The sequence below is a fragment of the Phyllobates terribilis genome, unplaced genomic scaffold (assembly GCF_046119375.1).
Source record: "Phyllobates terribilis strain yellow unplaced genomic scaffold, ASM4611937v1 Scaffold_1__5_contigs__length_1240528914, whole genome shotgun sequence".
Classification (NCBI taxonomy): Eukaryota; Metazoa; Chordata; class Amphibia; order Anura; family Dendrobatidae; genus Phyllobates; species Phyllobates terribilis.
The window spans coordinates 90761080-90780812 of record NW_027362761.1 but is presented as its reverse complement, the minus strand read 5'-3'; positions in this window follow the sequence as shown (position 1 = coordinate 90780812).

Here is a 19733-nt window from a genome sequence, read left to right as displayed (position 1 = left end):
AGGACAAGGGGCTGCTGTCCAAGTCTTGCCATCCCCACGAGTTGTGCTTCAATCCTCTTTATGTCAAAGTTCCTCCACTGCTTCTGCCTCCTCAACCTCCTCTCGGTCTTCCACCTGCACCCAAAGCCTGTCTGGTCATGCCACAAGCTTTCTAACTGCGCAGAAGGGAACCTGCACACCTCCTTACTATTCTGGCAGTAGGGCTCAACGTCATCAGGCGGTTTTTACTTTGAAATATCTGAGAAATGAGAGTCACACAGCTGAGGAGTTGTGGTCAGCTCTGGAGAACCAATTTCATGAATGGTTGTCTCCACTGGACCTGAAACCAGTGAAGGTCGTGTGCGACAATGCTGCAAACCTGGGTGCGGCCCTTCGCCGGGGCAATGTCACACACGTGCCTTGTATGGCTCACGTGTTGAACCTGGTTGTCCAGCAATTTTTAGCCCACTATCCCAGACTAGATGGCCTTCTGCAGAGGGCACGGTTGCTGTGTGCTCACTTCCGCCGTTCGCATCCCGCAGCTCAGCGACTTACATCTCTACAGAAGTCGTTTGGCCTGCCACTTCACCGGCTAAAATGCGATGTGCCTACCCGGTGGAATTCAACTCTGCACATGTTGCAGCGACTGTGACAAGCCCTGGTGCAATACGTTCTGATGTATAGCCTGGGCCAACGAGATCCAGACGTGGGGCAAATCACGCTGGAGGAGTGGTCTCAGATCAGGGTCCTATGCACCCTTCTGCACAGTTTTGAAATGGCGACGAAGATGATTAGTGCTGACGATGCCATTATCAGCATGACTATTCCGGTGATTTACATGCTGGAGCACATGTTAAACAGAATTCGGAGTCAGGTGGTGGCACAAGAGGAGGTGGAGGAAGTAGAGGAGGAGGAGTTGTATGCGGAAGGGCTATCATCTGCAAGGTCCAGACGGTCGACAGCACCAAGGCGGCAGGCATGTGAGGGTGCGGGAGATGGTTTTACCAGGGCGCATGGTAGCAGCCAAACTAGTGAGGAAGGTGCAGGAGCCCAGGAAGAAGTGGAGGACGAACTGATGGAAGACTCATCAGATGAGGGAGACCTTGATCACATTTCTGTTGTGCGAGGTTGGGGGGAGAGGACAGAGGAAGGAAGCATGATTGTTACCTCGCCACCAACACAACAGGGACTTGGTGCTACTGGATTCGCAACACACATGAGTGCCTTCTTGCTGCACTACCTGCAACATGACCCTCGAATTGGGAGAATTAGAAATAATCCTGACTACTGGGTTGCCACACTGTTAGATCCCCGGTACAAAAGTAAATTTGCAGAAATTATTCCTGCCATAGAAAGGGATGCACGCATGCAGGAGTATCAGCAGAGACTGTTGCAGAATCTTACATGTGCTTTTCCACAAAACACCAGTGGTGCACTTAGTGAATCTCACAGTTCCAACTTGCCAACCATGGGACCGTCAAGTGTTCAGCACTCAAACCGTAACAGAACCACAGTATCTGCTGGTAACATCAATTTTGCGGAATCATTTCACCACTTTTTTAGCCCATCCTTTGCAAGGCCACAGGAGACAAGAAGTCTGACACATAGTCAACGCCTAGAGACGATGGTACAGGAGTATCTCCAAGTAAACATTGAAGCCATGACTGTGTCACTGGACCCTTGCTCTTTTTGGGCTTCCAATCTGGATAAATGGCCGGAGCTAGCCACTTACGCCTTGGAGATCTTGTCATGCCCCGCAGCCAGCGTTCTGTCTCATCGTGTGTTCAGCGCTGCTGGTGGTGTGCTGACAGATAAGCGCACGCGGCTCTCCACTGATAATGTAGACAGACTCACGTTCATAATGATGAACAAATCATGGATCCGAAACGACTTTTCTACCCCTGTGTCATCCTGGGGAGAGTAAAAGATGGATGATTGGTTAAAATCACCCTACCAACCGTTTTAAGCTTTCAAATTACTAATCATGTTTATCTGTATCTTGGCTGGAAAATAATTTGGGCTTTGTAGCAGTGTGCAGCACTGATTCTATTAGGCCATCTATAATAAGCTCCACCAGATTTAAAATTACTAATCATGTTTATCTGTATCTTGGCTGGAAAATAATTTGGGCTTTGTAGCAGTGTGCAGCACTGATCCTATTAGGCCATCTATACTAAGCTCCACCAGATTTAAAATTAGTAATAATTTTTAGCTGCATCTAGCCCGGAAAATAATTTTGGGGCTCCGAGATGCGCAAGACACATAAGTGCCTTCTTGCTGCACTACCTGCAACATGACCCTCATATTGTCAGAATTCGAAGTAATCATGACTACTGGGTTGCCACAGTCTTAGATCCCCCAAACTTTTCGATCAACCTTTTCATTTTAATAATGACCAAAAAAATGGTCATTTTTGAAATTATAAGCATTAGCAGGTTATTAGAAACTGAAATCAAACAGTTTTCAACTCAAAACTTTATTCTAGGTGATGTTACATTTTCACATAGGACCCCTTGTTCGAAAGGAGCTTCTGAACTCTCTCGTCCATTGAATTTGTCAGGTTTTGGATGGTTTCTGCTTCAATTGTTTTGCATGAGGACAGAATAACCTCCCAGAGCTGTTGCTTAGATGTGAACTGCCTCCCGCCATCATAGACACTCCTTTTGATGATGCTCCAGAGGTTCTGAATGGGGTAGAGGTCAGGGGAGCATGGGGGTCACACCATAAGTTTGTCCCCTTTTATGCCCATATCAGCCAGAGATGCAGATGTTTTATGTGCAGCATGAGATGGTGCATTATCATGCATAAAAATGATCTTGCTGTGAAATACACGGTTCTTCTTCTTGAACCATGGCAGGAAGTGCTGTTTGAGAAAATCCACATACATTATGGAGTTCATCTTTAGCGCCTTCAGGGATCCTAAAGGGGCCGACAATCTCTCTCCCCATGATTCCAGCCCAAAACATTACTCCACCTCCTTCTTGTTGGTGCTGTAGCTGTGTTTGCGTGGGGTGTCCATCAACCAGCCATCCTCCACTCCATCCATCTGGACCATTGAGCGCTGCACGGCACTCATCCGTGAACAAAACAGTTTTGAAATCAGTCTTCATGTAATGTTTGGCCCACTGGAGCCGTTTCTGCTTGTGTGAAGTGGAGAGAGGAGGTCGACAGGATGGCGTATGCACATCTGCAAACCTCTGAAGGACCCTGCATCTTGTTGTTCGGGGGACGTTGGAGGCACCAGCAGCTTCCAAAACTTGTCTGCTGCTATGACAAGGCTTTTTTGCCGCTGCTCTTTTAACCTGACGTAATTGCTTGTAGGAAAGAGTCCTCAATTTGCCCTTATCAGCACGCACACGTGTTTACTGTGAATCAGCTACATACTTCTTGATTGCCAAGACACTTCATCCTGATCATCGCACAATGTTGATTGAAGTCATGCCTTGACCTAAACACTCCACAATTTGTTGCTTCTCAGCAGCCGACACATCCTTTTTCTTTCCCATTTTGGCAGAAAATGTAAGCTGCTTAATAATGTGAGACAGCCTTCTTAAGTAGTCTTGCCTTTCATTGGACACACCTGCCAAACTAATTAGCACAGGTGTCTGCAATTGCTTACAGTGATATAAAGAGCCCTGACACACATCACCATCAATGAGTTTAACTGACAAACAAACAAATTCTTCCCTTATCACTCCTAAACACTTTTTGCATAATAATTTGGAACACTGTACATGTGCTTTTCCACAAAACACCAGTGGTTCACGTAGTGAATCTTACTGTTCTAACTTGCCAACCGTGGTCTGTATGGAGTTGTTCAATAAAGGGCCCAAAATTAAGATAACATAGATGGGAGAGGTCTCTATGAATAGGAATTCCTAAGTATTTGATACCCTGTGAGGGCCAGGCAAAGGGAAAGTTGGACTGGATGGAATCCTATATGGATTTGGGGAGGGAGACATCGAGGGCCTCAAACTTCGCTGATTTGATTTTAAAATTTGACCATGTAACAAAGTGATCTATTTCAGCCATAACAGCATGGATGGATATATGTGATTGAGTGATATATACTAGGACATCATCAGCAAATAGAGAGCACTTGTACTCGGTGCCTCCCACCTCAATCCACCTAATATTGGGGTTATGGCGAATTGATGAGAGCAGGTTCTCCGTCACTAGGATGTATAAGAGAGGGGACAGAGAACATCCCTGCCTTGTCCCATTGGTGATTGTGAAAGGTGATGAAAATGTTCTGACGCGCCCCCTGGGCCTTGGGACACCCGGAGCCGGACCCTTTTTGGTGGATGCTGGTGGTTGTAGTCTCCGTGGCGGCGACCCGGTTCCGTGGCTCAGGGCGGTCAAACCAGTGGCGGAACTATTTATGTGGTTTTGATGTTAAAATGTCCGACTACGCCACCCGTGGATTGCGGTCAGAGTGAACCGCCACTCCAGGGCAGACCGCTGAGGCAGGTGTTGTGGGTGCAGCAGAGCGTAGCATAACTCCCCACGGGAGGAGTATAGCCTCAGGGCAGTGTATGCGGAGGATGGGGGTCATGGTGCAGGGCAGCAGCAGTAACGACACGGAGTCAGTGATGCAGTCCAGGGACTTTACTCACAGTTCTTATTATCCAGACCACGTCTGCAGGTAACGGCTGCCCACGTCGTACTGTGCTCACCAGGTGAGGGGCTCAGACAACTCCCAGATAACTTTGGAGCGCTTCACAGGACCCCCTTTGTGTGTCCTTTGTCTGGCTTTTCTTACCAACCCTTCTGTCCGGCTGCCTCGGGCCTCCTCTTCGTAAACTTGGAGCCAGCTTCCCTGACCCTATGTGGTGCCTTCCTAGCGGGTGTAGCGAGGGGCTGCGCCACATAAAATGTCACAGCCTCCGGTTTCTAGCTGAGGGTCGCTTCCTGTCTCCACTAGTTTCGGGGACCGGTCTCCCCCTTTGGCCTGACCCCTCCATGCAGGTTGATTCAGGCGTGCGGTGGCGACTCGCCCGTCCGCACCCCTGGGATCCCTTCATTCCTCGTTCCTGGAGCCTTCTCCACTACTCTTCCTTCCTTCTCCCTCTTCCAGGCCTGGGCCTCTGTTACTAAGCCCGCCTCCGGAGCAGAGCTCATGCAGAGCCCCTGCTCCCCTGCTCCCTGCCACTTCTGCTCAGACTTCTCTGCACTGAACTAAGATGGTGCCCACCTTTTATACTCCCTTCTCAATGCACCCAGGAACTGCTTCCTCCCTGCTCCTGCACTACAGGGTTCCCCGTCCTCAGTGTTCCCTCCCCCCACTCCAGCCAGGGACAGGGACTGTCGTGCCCATCTCAGGGGCATATTGGTCGCCCTGCCCCACGGCAATGTGGTGTAATGCATGCAGGTGTCGGGTCCTGATCCACACTCCATCCTTACCTGAGAGTGAGATATCACACCTCTGGGTGAGGTGCAATACCTCTGTAGCAACCGAGCCCTCAGGGTAATACAGTTCCATTTATCTTCAGGTGACGTATTGCGATACAGGGCCGTGATTTTGGCTATAAAAGGGTCCCCTAGTCCCCTACCCCAAGCTTTTTAAGAGAATCATATATGGCGTGCCAGGAGTCTCTATGGAAAGCTTTCTCAGCATCCAACGAGAGTATCTAATTACAAATTTTTAACTGCATCTAGCCCAGGAAATACTTTGTGCCTAGTAGCAGTGTCTGCTAGTCAGCGGATTATCCCGGCTGTTAAGCAAGCTACAACACCTGTAGTTTTGACACTTAATTTTTTCAAAGGAAATGCTTCGGGACCACGGGATACTCAGTGAAGAGCATGAGGAGGCACCCCAAGGCATAGGGGCTGGGACTGGCAGTAGGATGCCTTGCGGTGGACAGCCGAGCTCGATCCTTATAAAAGCTTTTTAACTGCAGCAGCTTTAGTGGACGCTACTGGAGCTGGAATTACGCGGCTGCTGGCATGAGACTTGCCCTCCAATAGATCCTTGTAAATGGATTTAAAGTGTATTCATTCAAATTAGAGAGACAATTTAAATTAAAAAGCTTAGAGCTGCCTCCACCACAGGGGGGCTCGCTCGACCCACCAGCGGACAGGCACCAGTATTGGGAGAGGGGGGCTGGCCGTCAGGGTTCACCGCGGCTCTGGCACAAACCCGGCGACACGGAGGTGGCACGGGCAGGAGCGGACTGAACGTGTCGGCTTCTCACTTTTTGGATTTTAGAAGGGCATGACATGCCTATATCTGTGTCTCCCCCTCCTTTTACTCCTCCACCTCTTTTCGCATGACTATATGTACTTGTCACTTTTCCATGTGTTAGTTGTGTCTTCAGAGCAGTTTGTCAGCTTTTGGACACCATTGAAGGTGTTTTCTATGTGTTTCTATGTGTTTTTGTTTGCCTGACATTGGTTTTAACTGTGTTCGAAGGTGTTCGACGAACAGTTCGACGAACACACGGGTGTTCGACGAACCGAACCGAACTCGAACACTACGGGGGTGGCTCAACACTATTGACAATGTAACGAAAAAAAACACTCTGAACAATTTTCAAACCTCTTTTTTTAAGTAAACACTAAAATGTCAGTTTTCATTCATCCAATGTACTCAGCGTGTGGATTCAACATACCTTCCACAGCAATAGGAGAATCCCTATCTCTTCTTGTTCATCTCTTGTTCCTTTTTCTTAGGCCACGGCCCCACTATCAGTATTTGGTCAGTATTCGGTCAGTATTTTTTCTCAGGAGTGGGAGCCAAAACCAGGTGAGGAGCAATCAGAGAAAAAGTATAATAGAAACAATTCACCAATTCTGCATTTACTGTATCACCCACTCCTGGTTTTGTTTCCCACTCCTGAGAAAAAATACTGACCGAACACTGACCAAATACTGACAGTGGGGCCGTGACCTAAAACCAGTCTTCTTAAATTTAACACTACTATTGTTTTTTCTGTTGTCTAGCAACTGTTATTTACCAATACCTTTTCAGGATTCTTTTTATGCTTTTCTTATGTTCAAGGCTTTTTAGTTGTTCCATCATTTTCTGTTCATAATTCCTAATTGTGTTCTGTTAACCAAACCTTTATTATACATGGGTCTGTTCTATGTATACCATGCTTCTTGGGGATTATAACAGATAAACTGCAGAAAAAAACAACAGTTTTACTATTGTATCTGAAAAAAATATTTGTATATAAGCTTATATTGGTAAATATTAGTATATATTAACTAGACATATCAAAAGCGCATAACCATGTCACTTGTGAAACATCGATTGATTTGGTTCTTACATGGAAGGCACTATAAGCCTTCTAATTGTAGCAAAGAGATAATTATCATGCCTCAGCATCTGTTTTCAGGTTTATCCAGTAGACAATTTACTATACACTACTATGGAGTATAAGCTCTTGTCAAGGACGAGAAGGTCATGCTTAACAATTTTGTGGACTATAAGACAAAAATTGTAGAGAAAGTGAGCAAGTAGATTTGGATGACAACATTTCTACTTTGGATCACCATGTGGGCTAAATGAAGAATACAATAAAAAAATATTGGCACGTATTAAAATATGTAGTAAAATGAGGAAAACTATTCAGTCTACCCCCCACATGTAATATATAGAAAAGTAAATTATCGTTGACTAACTACACCCCTCAACAATGAAATTGCAACACCATGAAGGAAAAGTCATGGAAATCACAGTATTAATTGATATGTCAATGATATGCCAAAGATAAAAAAAATGGAAACAAAATTTTCACATTTCGATTTATTCAGCATTGAATATGAGTGCCACAAGCAGAAATCCATGTACTTATGCTTTCACCTTGGCATGGTATGAATGAGGTTATTAATGGTTGTCTGAGGAATGTTCGGCCATGCTGAAGGCATTTGGGCAGTTGACAACCAATGATCTCCCAGAAGTGCTTGATGAGAGAAAAGTCCAGAAACACTTCAGCCAATGGTAGCAAATTAAGCCATGCAAGCTGCAAACAGCAGCAATACAGGCAACCTTTGGCCTGCTAATGTCGTGTTTTAAAAATGGCTCCTGGGACATTTTGAAAAAATGGTCATACCACTGGTCCCAAAATTGATCCATTCTGTAATGCTAATGAATTTCGATGTTAAATACCAAGCTTAACCCCTTCACCCTGAAGCCTGTTTTCACCTTCCTGACCAGGCCTTTTTTTAAATTCTGACCACTGTCACTTTATAATTACTCTGGAACGCTTCAACGGATCCCGGTGATTCTGAGATTGTTTTTTCATGGCATATTGTACTTCATGATGAAAAAAACTGAAATTTGGCGAAAATTTTGAAAATGTTGCAAATTTCAAAATTTTAATCTATATGCCCTTAAATCAGGTAGGTATGTCACACAAAAAAGTTAATAAATAACATTTCCCATATGTCTACTTTACATCAGCACAATCTTGGAACCAAATTTTTTTTCGTTAGGAGGTTATAAAGGTTAAAAGTTGACCAGCGATTTCTAATTTTTCCAACAAAATTTACAAAACCATTTTTTTAGAGACCACAACATATTTGAGGTGACTTTGAGGGGTCTATATGACAGAAAATACCCAAAAGTGACACCATTCTAAAAACTGCATCCCTCAAGGTGCTCAAAACCACATTTGAGAAGTTTATTAACCCTTCAGGTGCTTCACAGGAATTTTTGGAATGTGGAAGGAAAAAATAAACATTTAACTTTTTTTTACAAAATTGTTACTTTAGATTCCTTTGTACTTTCACAAGAGTAACAGGAGAAAATGGACCCCAAAATTTGTTGTGCAATTTCTCTTGAGAACACCTATACCCAATATGTAGGGGAAATGCACTGTTTGGGCATACGGCACAGCATGGAAGGGAAGGAGAGCCATTTCACTTTTTGAATGTAAAATTTGGTGGAATAATTAGTGGACGCTATGTTGCATTTGGTGATCCCCTGACATGCCTCAACAGTGGAAACCCCCCACAAGTGACACCATTTTGGAAGCGAGACACCTCAAGGAACTTATCTAGATTTGTGGTGAGCACTTTGAACCCCCAAGTGCTTCACAGAAGTTTACAAAATTGAGCCGTAAAAATAATTTAAAAAAAAATTCCCGCAAAAATGTTTTTTAGCACAAAATTTTATATTTTCACAAGAGTAACAGGAGAAAATGGAACCAAAATTTGTTGTGCAATTTCTCTTGAGTATGCAGATACCCCGTATGAGGTCAAAAACTACTTTTGAGGCATAGTGCAAAGCTCAGAAGGGAAGAAGCATCATGTTGGAGTTCAGATTTTGTTGGACTGGTTTGAGGGTGCCATGTCACATTGATAGAGCCCCTGAGGAGCCATATCAGATGAACCCCCCATAAGTGATGTCACTTTACAAACTACACCTCTCAATTAATTCATCTAGGGGTGCAGTGATCATATTGACACCACAGGTGTGTCACATAATTTTATACCATTGGCCAGTAAAGAAAAAATAACTTCAACCCCTAGCAAAAATTATGGAATCACCGGGCTCGGAGGATTTTCATTCAGTTGTTTAATGTTGTTGAAAAAAAGCAGATCACAGACATGGCACAAAACTAAAGTCATTTCAAATGGCAACGTTAGGGCTTTAAGAAACACTAAAAGAAATCAAGATAAAAAATGTGGTACTCAGTAAGGGTAATTTGTTTCAGACCAAGCAGAGGGAAAAAATTATGGAATCACTCAATTCTGAGGAAAACATTATGGAATCATGAAAAACAAACACACAAAATAACACTCCAATACATCACTAGTATTTTGTTGCACCACCTCTGGCTTTAATAACAGCTTGCAGTCTCTGAGGCATGGACTTAATGAGTGACAAACTGTGCTCTTCATCAGTCTGGCTCCAACTTTCTCTGACTGCTGTTGCCAGATTAGCTTTGCAGGTTGGAGCCTTGTCATGGACCATTTTCTTCAACTTCCACCAAAGATTTTCAATTGGATTGAGATCCAGACTATTTGCAGGCCATGACATTGACCTTATGTGTCTTCTTTCAAGGAATGTTTTCACAGTTTTTGCTCTATGGCAGGATACATTATCATCTTGAAAACTGATGTCATCATCCCCAAACATCCTTTCAATTGATGGGATAAGAAAACTGTCCAAAATATCAATGTAAACTTGGGCATTTATTGAAGATGTAATGACAGCCATCTCCCCAGTGCCGTTACCTGACATGCAGCCCCATATCATCAATGACTGTGGAAATTTGCATGTTCTCTTCATGCAGTCATCTTTATTAATCTCATTGGAACGGCACCAAACAAAAGTTCCAGCTTCATCACCTTGTTCAATGCAGATTTGCGATTCATCACTGAATATGACTTTCATCCAGTCATCCACAGTCCACAATTGCTTTTCCTTAGCCCATTGTAACCTTGTTTTTTTTCTGTTTAGGTATTAATGATGGCTTATGTTTAGCTTTTCTGTATGTAAATCCTATTTCTTTTAGGCGGTTTCTTACAGTTTGGTCACAGATATTGACTCCAGTTTCCTCTCATTCGTTCCTCATTTGTTTTGTTGTGCATTTCCTGTTTTGGAGACATATTGCTTTAAGTTTACAGTCTTGGCGCTTTGCTGTCTTCCTTGGTCTACCAGTATGTTTACCTTCCCATGTTGTTTGTATTTGCTACAGATTTTAGACACAGCTGACTGTGAACAATCAACATCTTTTGCAACATTGCGTGATGATTTACCTTATTTTAAGAGTTTGATAATCCTCTCCTTTGTTTCAATTGACATCTCTCGTGTTGAAGCCATTATTCATGTCAGTCCACTTGGTGCAACAGCTCTACAAAGTGTGATCACTCCTTTTTAGATGCAGACTAACGAGCAGATCTAATTTGATGCAGGTGTTAGTTTTGGAAATGAAAATTTACAGGGTGATTCTATAACTTTTTCCTCAGAATTGAGTGATTCCATAATTTTTTTCCTCTGCTTGGTCTGAAAAAAATTACCCTTACTGAGTACCACATTTTTAATCTTGATTTCTTTTAGTGTTTCTTAAAGCCTAAAGTTGCCATTTGAAATTACTTTAGTTTTGTGCCATGTCTGTGATCTGCTTTTTTCAACAACATTAAACAACTGAATGAACATTCTCCGAGCCCGGTGATTCCATAATTTTTGCCAGGGGTAGTACATTTTTACCTTGAAAATTTTGTTTTAGCCCCAGATTTTGTTTTTCACACTGGGGAATGGTTAAAAATGGCACCAAAGTTTGTCCCACAATTTCTTATGTATTTAGAAATACCCCATATGTGGCTGTAGAGTACTGCTTAGCCACACGGTGAGATTCGGAAGGAACGGAGCACTTTGTGCCTCCTGGAGCGCAGATTTTCCTAGAATAATTTGCTGACTCCATATACAGAGCCCCTACGTGCTATAGGAGCAGAATCCCCCTCAAGTGACCCCATTTTAGAAACTATACCCCTGCGTGAATTTATCTAGAGGTGTAGTGACGATTTTGACTCCATGGGTGTTTTCCAGAACCAAGCAGTGGATGTTGCTAAGTGAAGATTGCAAACTGCCATTGTAGTGACCAGTACACTCTAGCGACCAGTACATTGTAGTGACCAGTACATTATGACCAGCTCGTTCTTCTGGAGACATATACCCATAAATTAGGCAGGCTAACATCACTACAGAAATGTCAAACATGTGGACGTTAACTGCGGTTTAGACAAACACTGAAGCTCAGAAGGGAGGGGGACATTTGATTTTGGGAGTGCAGAATTTGCTGGATTTCTTTTGGAGGGCAAGGAGCCATTTAGTTTTTCCAGAGCCTTTGTGCTACCAGTGATGTGAAACTCCCTATATAATTGTTAACAGATGATGGACCTGAGTGGAGGCTTTTTTTGTGAATGGAGTTGAAGCTTTTAATGGGAACATTTTACATAACATTTTGGATGACGTTTTTCCTGCACTCTACGCTGAGCACTTATATAGGGGTTTCCATCTAAATCTCCAAGTGATGTGATTTAGATGAAATCCCCAAGGAAATCATTCACTATGATGAGGCAGCAGAGTTAATCTGGACTCCATCTGGCCTCTGTTCAGCATCGTCTTTCTTTTCAGAAGTGTACAGAACTGTGTCCGACGGCACTTTTATGCACGCCTAATAAAAAGATGGACACCGTGGGATCACAGGTCCTACAGCGTCCACAGTGCCTCCATCTGCCTCATTACAGGGAATAAATGTGAGCCGAACCTTACTGTAATCTTTGGGAGGTACAAAGAACCAGTCAACAGCATGTGAAAAATTGGTTTTATATACAGTACAGACCAAAAGTTTAGACACACCTTCTCATTTAAAGATTTTTCTGTATTTTCATGACTATGAAAATTGTACATTCACACTGAAGGCATCAAAACTATGAATTAACACATGTGGAATTATATACTTAACAAAAAAGTGTGAAACAACTGAAAATAGGTCTTAAATTCTAGGTTCTTCAAAGTAGCCACCTTTTGCTTTGATGACTGCTTTGCACACTGTTGGCATTCAATTGATGAGCTTCAAGAGGTAGTCACCGGAAATGGTTTTCACTTCACAGGTGTGCCCTGTCAGGTTTAATAAGTGGGATTTCTTGCCTTATAAGTGGGTTTGGGACCATCAGTTGTGTTGTGCAGAAGTCAGGTGGATATACAGCTGATAGTTCTACTGAATAGACTGTTAGAATTTGCATTATGGAAAGAAAAAAGCAGCTAAGTAAAGAAAAACGAGTGGCCATCATTACTTTAAGAAATGAAGGTCAGTCAGTCTGAAAAATTGGGAAAACTTTGAAAGTGTCCCCAAGTGCAGTTGCAAAAACCATCAAGCGCTACAAAGAAACTGGTGTTATGTTCTGCTACCAAAGCTAAGGAAAGAGAGGAGATCTGTCCCTACTATGAGACTCAGCTGAATCCCTACGATGTAACAGGGAACCTGATCCTGCGATCAGACCTGCTAAAGTCCTAATCTAGTCTGTACGAAGACCTATAGATGTGGGGAGGGAATCCCTACAAGTACTAAGGACTGGGAGGAATATGGGACACCTCCTAACAGAAATAGTAGCAGACAGACGAACAAACAAAATAGATAGAACATAGAGGTCCGTAGACCAAGCAAACTAACAGAGTTAGATACAGAGCACAGGCTAGCTAGAAAGTAGATATACAATGAAGTCCAGCAAAGCCAGAAGGGCGGAGCAGGACTAAATAGGCCAACAAGGTCATGTGACCAGCAAAGGAAAAAAAACCTAACAGCAAGGTTCTAACAGTACCCCCCCTTCTAAGAGGATCCTCCGGATCCCCTAGGACCAGGCTTATCAGGAAATCTCCTGTGAAACGCTCTGATAAGTCTGGACGCGGAAACATCATCTGACCTCACCCAAGAGTTATCCTCGGGTCCGAAACCTTTCCAGGCCACAAGATACTGCAAACTACCTCTATACCGTCTAGAGTCAAGGATGCGAGAAATTTCATATTCCCCGTCCTCCACCACCGGAGGAACAGAGGCAGAGGCGTCACCATCCGATACAACAGCTTTTTTTAACAGAGAGACATGAAAGACCGGATTAATTCTCCAGGAGGTAGGAACCTCCAACCTAACAGCAGATTGGTTGACAACCTGAAGCACCTTAAAGGGCCCTACAAACTTGGGACCCAATTTCTTAGAAGGAATCCTCAACCGCAGATTCCTAGAGGACAACCAAACCATGTCACCAACAGCGAACAAAACCTCCTGTCGTTTCCTATCAAAGTAGTCTTTAGATTTTCTGTTGGCCTCCTGAAGATTACCACGCACATCCGTCCAAACTCTTTCCAAATCACCGGAAAAATTCTCCTCCTCAGGCACGGCAGATCCCAACTTGGAGAACGACCCAAACGACGGATGTCTCCCAGAACAACAAAAAAAAGGCGAACAACCAGCAGAAGAAGATGTATGATTGTTCAGAGCAAATTCGGCAAGTGGCAGAAACTCAGACCACCCCTCTTGATTGTCTGCCACAAAACAACGCAAGAACTGCTCAACATCCTGGTTTTTCCTTTCTGTCTGGCCATTAGATTCAGGATGATATCCGGACGAAAACGACAAATGAATTCCCAACCTGTCACAAAAGGCACGCCAAAAACGAGCCACGAACTGAGGACCCCTATCAGAAACAATGTCAGTAGGAACGCCATGAAGTCTGACAATTTCCTTGACAAAGGCCTTAGCGAGAGTTTTAGCGCAGGGCAGTTTGACGAAGGGAACCAAGTGACACATCTTGCTAAAGCGGTCCACGACCACCCAGATGACAGTAAAACCCTCAGAGGGGGGAAGGTCAGTTATAAAGTCCATAGCCAAATGTGTCCAAGGAGCACTGGGGACCTCCAAAGGACAAAGCAACCCCGCAGCAGGAGTATGTGAGGACTTAGATCTAGCACATATAGTACATTGGCGCACCCACTTAATGACTTCCTTCTGCCATCCAGGCCACCAAAAACTGCGACCCACCAGTCTCTTGGTCTCAGAGATTCCGGGATGACCTGCCAACCGAGATTCGTGACACTCAACAAACAAATCTCTCCTAAAGGTCTCAGGCACAAACAACCTCCCATGAGGAGTGTTAGATGGGGCATTCTCCTGAGCTTTAAGAATCTCATCTTCCAAAACGGAGTCTAAAGCAGCTATCACAACACCTTCTTGTAAAATGTTTTCCTCTTTCTCAGCACCGACTATGGGAGAAAAACTGCGAGACAAGGCATCCGCCTTAACATTCTTAGTACCAGGGATGTAAGTAACGGAGAAATTAAACCGCGAGAAAAACAGTGCCCACCTAGCCTGACGGGCATTCAGGCGCTTGGCAGCATCAAGATATATCAGATTTTTATGATCCGTAAGAACCTGAACTGGAAATTCCGCACCTTCCAAGAAGTGGCGCCAGTGTTCAAATGCGAGTTTAATAGCCAATAATTCCCGATTACCAATATCGTAATTCAATTCAGTCTCCGAAATTTTTTTTGAAAAAAAGGCACAGGGATGTAATCCATCCCCGTTATCCTGAGACAATACTGCGCCAACCCCCACAGAGGAAGCATCAACCTCAACCAAAAACGGCCTAGTAACATCAGGCTGCATAAGGATGGGAGCAGAGGTGAACCTCTCCTTGAGATACACAAAAGCTTCAATGGCCTCAGAAGACCACTGAACCGCATCAGCACCTTTCCTGGTGAGATCAGTCAGAGGTTTGACAATACTAGAAAAAATTTTTATGAACTTTCTATAGTAATTGGCGAAACCCAAAAACCTCTGTATCGATTTCAAACCAATAGGCCTAGGCCATTCCTGCACAGCCTGAACCTTAACCGGATCCATCTCAAAACCTTTGCTGGAGATAATGTAGCCCAAAAAACTAATTCTCTGTACAGCGAACTCACATTTCTCCAGCTTAGCAAAAAGCGAATTGTCCATTAATAACTGTAATACCTCACGCACGCTCCGCCAATGAGACTCCAGATCTGGCGAATAAATCAAAATGTCATCCAAATACACAACCACATTTTTACCGATCAAAGGTCTAAGGATGTCATTAATCAGATTCTGAAAAAATGCAGGAGCATTAGTGAGACCAAAAGGCATAACCAGATTCTCAAAATGACCCACAGGAGTGTTAAAAGCAGTCTTCCATTCATCACCCTCCTTCATGCGCAACAGATTGTATGCCCCCTTAAGGTCAATTTTAGAGAACCACTTGGCCCCCAATAACTGGTTAAACAGATCAGGAATCAATGGCAGTGGGTAAGGATTGCGTACCGTAATTTTGTTAATCTCACGAAAATCCAGACAAGGACGTAAACCGCCGTCCTTTTTTTTTACAAAAAAAAATCCAACCGCCACAGGAGACTTAGAGGGCCTAATGTGACCGGCGGCCAAGCTTGTCTGTATGTATTCCTCCAAAGCCTTCCTCTCAGGAATAGTAAGGTTAAATAAACGACTCTTAGGAAGAGTCGCTCCAGGGACAAATTCAATAGAACAATCATAGTCTCTATGGGGAGGCAAAACCTGCGATTCCTTCTCAGAAAAAACTCTCCAAAAATCCTGAATAGGAACAGGCAATTCTCCCCTATCCAAAGCTGCAATACGCCCGTTACAACACTTGTCATAACATTTATGGCTCCAGGATTTAATTTCACTGGTAGACCAATCCAGTACAGGATTGTGAAATTTTAACCAGGGCAAACCCAATATTACTGGAGAAGGCAAGTTATTCAACACTACCAAATCCAATTTCTCATGGTGAACACCATTAATAGTGAGAGGAAATTCACTGACCTTGAGAGTAATATTCTTCAAAGGGGAGCCATCCACAGAAACCACAGCAATGGGGGATGACAAAGGTTCAGGTTTTAAATTGAGTTTTTCCACGAATCCCCCATCAATTACATTCAGTGTAGACCCGCAATCAACAAACACCCGAAATTCCATTAATTTTTCCTGAGCAATCGTGGAAGCAGCTAAAAATATACCCTTGGAATTTAAACAGGCAATACGGGCGTGACTGACCATTTTTTTTTCTTTCTTCATACGAAGCTCACAGCCTTTAATCAAATGACCAGATTTCCCGCAATAGAAACACAAGCCTTCTGAAAAACGACGGTGTTTTTCTTGAGAGCGAGGTGCCACCGATCCAATCTCCATCGGTTCACCACTGTTAGTACACACATTATCATAACCAGAAACTGACATAGCAGAGGATTTGCTCTCATTAACCCTAGCACGCAGTCTTCTATCCACCCGTATAGCTAATTGCATAGCCTGTTGCAAATCTTCAGGTGTAGGATAAGCAATTAGCAGGTCTTTAACCCTTTCACTGAGCCCAGCAAGAAATAGACTTTTCAGAGCAGAATCGTTCCACCCTGTTTGAGTGGACCAACGACGAAAATGTGTACAATATTTTTCCACATTACCCGATCCTTGTTTTAGACGTCTCAACTCAGTCTCAGCTGATGCGACACGGTCAGGATCATCATATAATAGTCCCAAAGCAGAAAAAAAACTATCCACTGATCTGAAGCATGAATCACTAGGTTGCAAAGAAAAGGCCCACTCCTGAGGCTCTTTGCGCAAAAGTGACATTATGAACCCTACGCGCTGGGATTCATCCCCAGAGGACTTAGGTCTCAAACGAAAATACAATAAGCAAGCATTTTTAAATGAAAAAAATTCTCGGTGTTCACCAAAAAACAAATCCGGCAAACATACCTTAGGCTCCAAGAAATGTGCTCCAGGACAGTTACTCACGTGCTGACGGAGCTCGGCCACCTCCAGAGAGAGTCCCTGCAGGCGATGAGCCAAATCCTGAACCGACACCATGATGGAACAGAAAAATCTTTCCTTAGAGAATTTGCTGGCTGGACTTACTGTTATGTTCTGCTACCAAAGCTAAGGAAAGAGAGGAGATCTGTCCCTACTATGAGACTCAGCTGAATCCCTACGATGTAACAGGGAACCTGATCCTGCGATCAGACCTGCTAAAGTCCTAATCTAGTCTGTACGAAGACCTATAGATGTGGGGAGGGAATTCCTACAAGTACTAAGGACTGGGAGGAATATGGTACACCTCCTAACAGAAATAGTAGCAGACAGACGAACAAACAAAATAGATAGAACATAGAGGTCCGTAGACCAAGCAAACTAACAGAGTTAGATACAGAGCACAGGCTAGCTAGAAAGTAGATATACAATGAAGTCCAGCAAAGCCAGAAGGGCGGAGCAGGACTAAATAGGCCAACAAGGTCATGTGACCAGCAAAGGAAAAAAAACCTAACAGCAAGGTTCTAACAACTGGCTCACATGAGAACCGCCCCAGGAAAGGAAGACCAAGAGTCACCTCTGCTTCTGAGGATAAGTTTATCCGAGTCACCAGCCTCAGAAATCGCAGGTTAACAGCAGCTCAGATTAGAGACCAGGTCAATGCCACACAGAGTTCTAGCAGCAGACACATCTCTACAACAACTGTTAAGAGGAGACTTTGTGCAGCAAGCCTTCATGGGAAAATAGCTGCTAGAAAACCACTTCTAAGGACAGGCAACAAGCAGAAGAGACAAGTTTGGGCTAAAGAACACAAAGAATGGACATTAGACCAGTGGAAATCTGTGCTTTGGTCTGATGAGTCCAAATTTGAGATCTTTGGTTCCAACCACCGTGTCTTTGTGCGACACAGAAAAGGTGAACGGATGGACTCTACATGCCTGGTTCCCACCATGAAGCATAGAGGAGGAGGTGTGATGGTGTGGGGGTGCTTTTCTGGTGACACTGTTGGGGATTTATTCAAAATTGAAGGCATACTGAACCAGCATGGCTACGACAGCATCTTGCAGCGGCATGCTATTCCATCCGGTTGGCATTTAGTTGGACCATCATTTATTTTTCAACAGGACAATGACCCCAAACACACCTCCAGGCTGTGTAAGGGCTATCTGACCAAGAGGGTGAGTGATGGGGTGCTACGCCAGAAGATATGGCCTCCACAGTCACCAGACCTGAACCGAATCGAAATGGTTTAGGGTGAGCTAGACCGCAGAGTGAAGGCAAAAGGGCAAACAAGTGCTATGAATCTCTGGGAACTCCTTCAAGATTGTTGGAAGACCATTTCTGGTGACTACCTCTTGAAGCTCATCAAGAGAATGCCAAGAGTGTGCAAAGCAGAAGGTGGCTACTTTGAAGAACCTAGAATATGACATATTTTCAGTTGTTTCACACTTTTTTGTTAAGTATATAATGTGTTAATTCATAGTTTTGATGCCTTCAGTGTGAATGTACAATTTTCATAGTCATGAAAATACAGAAAAATCTTTAAATGAGAAGGTGTGTCCAAACTTTTGGTCTGTACTGTATTTTTTACGCCTTTCCTCATGCAGTATAATTGATTAGACGACTTTATTCTTCGGGTCGGTGCGATTACAGCGACACCAGATTTATATCGGGTTTTTATGATTGGCTGCTGTCAGTTATTTTGTTTTATTTTAAGACACTTTTTATTGTAAAAACAAGTTTTTGTATCGCCATATTTTGAGGGCTATAATTTTTCTTTATTTTGGCCGACAGAGTCATGTTAAGGCTTGTTTTTTGCGGGACAAGTTGACGTATTTATTGGTACCATTTTCTGACATATGACATTTTTTGATTGCTTTCTATTCCGTTTTTTGGGAGGCAGAATGATCAAAATCCAGCAAATCAGGAATTGTTTTTTTGGGATTTTTTTATGCCGTTCCCCGTATGGTAAAATTGATAAGGCAGATTTATTCTTTGGGTCAGTGCAATTACAGCAAAACTCCATTTATATATTTTTTTATGTTTTGTTGCTTTTACACAATAAAAACTAATATATAGAAAAAATAATTATTTTGGCATTGCTTTATTCTGAGAGCTTTAGCTTTTTTTTCAGCTGACGGAGCTGTATGGCGGCTTGTTTTTTGCAGGACAAGATGATGTTTTCAGTTTTACCATATACACTGCTCAAAAAATAAAGGGAACACTTAAACAACAGAATATAACTCCATGTAAATCAACCTCCTGTGAAATCAAACTGTCCACTTAGGAAGCAACACTGATTGACAATCAATTTCACATGCTGTTGTGCAAATGGAACAGACAATAGATGGAAATTATTGGCAATTATCAAAACACCCTCAATAAAGAAGTGTTTCTGCAGGTGGGGACCACAGACCACATCTCAGTACCAATGCTTTTTGGCTGATGTTTTTGGTCACTTTT